Here is a 3,984-nt window from a genome sequence, read left to right as displayed (position 1 = left end):
TAATTTACCGGGGTATGCAGTTTGTATATTGTTGTGCTATTTTTACATAAGTTATCAGGAGTTTTTATGTAAGTTACTATGGTCTAAAAGTTACTATGGTGTTCGTATGTAAGCTATAGGTTATGCGGTACTTATATTATCATGTTATTTACACACAAATTACCGGGGTATATTTGAACAAAAAAAATCTGGGTCAAATGTTAACATGGTGTTTTGGATGTAAGTTATCAGGTATGTATTGCTTAAAAAACCATGCTATTTAGAAATTACCGGATATGTTTAAACAACTTTTTTCCCAGATCAAAAAGTTACTGCAGTGTTCTGGACATAAATTATCATGCTTACAATATATATATATATATATAGTCATGCTATTTAGTTAGAAATTACCGCATGGTATAATTGCAATAACTTGTTTTCGAGTCAAAAAGTCACCATGGTCTTCATACGTAAGCATACGATGCTTAAAAAATCATATTATTTACACACAAAAATTATCATGTTACTTTCATTTTTACAGATGCACCTACAAAACACAACGTCAACTGGTCCAATCGAAAGTAGGATTGACTATGAAGTTATTTTCGCGTCCTTGACAGCAAAAATGATGCAGTCTCGCCTATTTTTCTGCCCAATCCGACAGCATGGCCAAGCTCAGCTCGGTATGCCTGCACACATATAGGACTCGACGCGTCTCCTCCATCGTCCTAAACTTTCACCCAAGCCTCTCCAACTTCTCAGGCCTGAACATCTTCTCATGTCCTACCTGAACGGACCTGCCAACTTATTGTCATCGTCGTCAAAATCCAGAGAGTTTACACCCGGTTTGCACTATGCACGCATCAATGTACATACAGATTAAGTGATCGCTTCTTACTTGTTGGATCTTCCCATTGAGCCTGCACGCCACTCAGAGGATTATCCAGCTAAAACTACCACACACTTCAATTCCTGAAGAAATAAGAATGTGGAGAAGCATGAGAACCCAGGACAACACCTGTAAAAGCACACCAGCTCGAGGTGAGCCCCAAGGATCCCGTCAAACATGGCGCCAGACGAGGAGGCCGGCTGGGCGCCACCGCCCCCGTCCTCGGCGACCGCCTTGGCCCTCACGGCGTGTTCCTCCAGAATGTTGGCGCCTCGTGGAGCAGGAGCTCGTGGGGCAGCGCGGGTGGCGGGGATCTAGCGGCACACCTGCAGATCCGGTGCGGGAGGCGGCCGAAGGTACACGTCGATGGCAGCCGGTGGCATGCATAGCCGACGGAAACGGCTGCCGAGAACGGACGCACCTGCGATCAGGGATGAGGAAGGAGACGAGGGATTCAGTCAACGCCAAGAAAAAAACAGAGGATGAGCGTTGCGATTCGATCGGGATCGAAGGGCCAGGGAGTCGTTCGGCAGTTTTTTGACAAAAAAGATGTGGTGTGCCACATACATATTTCGTTTTTTATATGCTTGATTAATATTTTTATATACATGATCAATTTTTGTCATCATTTTTTAATACATGGTCAACATTTTTACTATACACATTTAATATTTTTTAAATGCTTGATTAATATTTTTTAAATATTTGTTCAACATTTTTCAAATGCTTGATTAATATTTTTATATATATGATTATTTTTTTCATCATTTTTTAATACATGGTCAATATTTTTCTATACACGTTTAACATTTTTCAAATACTTGTTCGACATTTTTTGAAATGCCTTGATTTACATTTTTTTAATATAGATACACTTTGTTTTTCGTATACGTGATAAACATTTTCTCTATACACACTGTTTTCTCTATACGCACTTAACATTTTTCAAATGCTTGATCAACATTTTTCAAATGTTTTTTTTGTAATATTTATATTCAAGATATATAAGTATACAGAAAATTAAAATATAAAGCAAAAAATGAAGAAAGAAAACGTTAAAGAAACACGGTTGTGGCATCCTGCGCATATGGGCCGGCCATCTCTGTCGCCCCTTCAGCGAGGGTTCCTTTGGTCTCAGCTGGCAGCTAGACATAGGTGCGCTCGAATTGGAGGTTTAGGGGCTGTTTGGTTTGCGACTAAGATTGCCAAAGATTACCACGCTTAAGATTAGGCAAGTTTGACCAACTTAGGTGAGTGTTTGTTTCAAGCCACACCTTAGGAAAGCCACACTAGGGCCCCACATGACATACACACAAAAACTGTGGCAAGATTCCCTTAGGCTTGCCAAATTGTGGCTCTCATTTTGAAGAACTAACCTTAGGCAAGTTTGGCAACATTGTATGGCAAAGTGTGGCATTGCTAGGCCTAAAACCAAATGGCCCCTTAGTTTAGTTCGTTGGCACATTTTTAGTCCCACCTCGTCCACTCACGCAGAAGGAGGTGGATAGCTAGTCTATGTAGAGCGCGGCTGGAAAGGAAGCTAGCCGCACAACTAATTGTTGGAAATATGCCCTAGAGGCAATAATAAAATGATTATTATTATATTTTCTTGTTCATGATAATTATCTATTGTTCATGCTATAATTGTATTATCCGGAAGCCATAATACATGTGTGATAGACCACAACATGTCCCTAGTGAGCCTCTAGTTGACTAGCTCGTTGATCAATAGATGGTTGTGGTTTCCTGAACATGGACATTGGATGTCATTGATAAAGGGATCACATCATTAGGAGAATGATGTGATGGACAAGACCCAATCCCAAGCATAGCACAAGATCGTGTAGTTCGTTTGCTAGAGCTTTTCTAATGTCAAGGATCTTTTCCTTAGACCATGAGATTTTGCAACTGCCGGATACCATAGGAATGCTTTGGGTGTATCAAACGTCACAAGTAACTGGGTGACTATAAAGGTGCACTACAGATATCTCCGAAAGTGTCTGTTGGGTTGGCACGAATCGAGACTGGGATTTGTCACTCTGTATGATGGAGAGGTATCTCTGGGCCCACTCGGTAGTGCATCATCATAATGAGCTCAATGTGACTAAGGAGTTAGCCACGGGATCATGTCTTACTAAACGAGTAAAGAGACTTGCCAGTAACAAGATTGAACAAGGTATAGGGATACCGACGATTGAATCTCGGGCAAGTAACATATCGATGGACAAAGGGAATTCTATACGGGATTGATTGAATCCCCGACATCTTGGTTCATCGATGAGATCATCGTGGAACATGTGGGAGCCAATATGGGTATCCGGATCCCGCTATTGGTTATTGGCCGGAGAGGTGTCTCGGTCATGTCTGCATGGTTCCCGAACCCGTAGGGTCTACACACTTAAGGTTCGATGATGCTAGAGTTGTAATGGGAAATTGTATGTGGTTACCGAAAGTTATTCGGAGTCCTGGATGAGATCCCGACCGTCACGAGGAGTTCCGAAATGGTCCGGAGGTGAAGATTTATATATGGAAAGTCTAGTTTCAGTCGTCGGAAGGTTTCGGGGTTATTGATATTGTACCGGGACCACCGAAAGGTGTCCGGGGGTCCACCGGGTAGGGCCACCTACCCCCGGGGACCAAGTGGGCTGAATATGGGTGGGAAGCAGCCCCCCTAGTGGGCTGGTGCACCTCCCCAAGGGGCCCAAGGGGCCTAGGGTTGAAATCCTAGGGGTGGGGGCGCCCCCCCCACCAACTTGGGGGGCAAGCACCCCCCTTGGCCGCCCCTCCTCTAGATGCATCTAGGGGGGCGGCCCCCTCTCTCCTTCACCCTATAAATAGTGGGAGGGTGGGAGGGCAGCCGGACCCTTCCCCTCGCGCAGCCCTTCCCCCCTCCAACTCCTCCTCCTCTGTAGTGCTTAGCGAAGCCCTGCCGGAGAACCACGAGCTCCACCAGCACGCCATTGTGCTGCCGGAGTTCTCCCTCAACTTCTCCTCTCCCCTTGCTGGATCAAGAAGGAGGAGACGTCCCCGGGCTGTACATGTGTTGAACGCGGAGGCGCCGTCCGTTCGGCGCTTGGATCAGATCTTCCGCGATTTGAATCGCCGCGAGTACGACT

At 44.7% G+C, this 3,984-nt stretch overlaps 1 long non-coding RNA gene across 1 annotated transcript; it reads right to left on the bottom strand.

Annotated features, from left to right (window-relative positions):
• Window positions 1-448: 448 nt before the first annotated feature.
• On the bottom strand, window positions 449-1,337 carry LOC123049011 (uncharacterized). The gene is made up of 2 exons (XR_006423422.1): window positions 878-1,337; window positions 449-776 (listed from the first exon to the last, which is right to left on the bottom strand). It is a non-coding gene; the product is annotated as an uncharacterized lncRNA (long non-coding RNA).
• Between the last annotated feature and the right edge of the window lie 2,647 nt (window positions 1,338-3,984).

This window comes from Triticum aestivum, chromosome 2D (assembly GCF_018294505.1).
Source record: "Triticum aestivum cultivar Chinese Spring chromosome 2D, IWGSC CS RefSeq v2.1, whole genome shotgun sequence".
Lineage (NCBI taxonomy): Eukaryota > Viridiplantae > Streptophyta > Magnoliopsida > Poales > Poaceae > Triticum > Triticum aestivum.
Note: the sequence above shows the minus strand (reverse complement) of the source record. Positions and strands in the feature narration are given on the sequence as shown.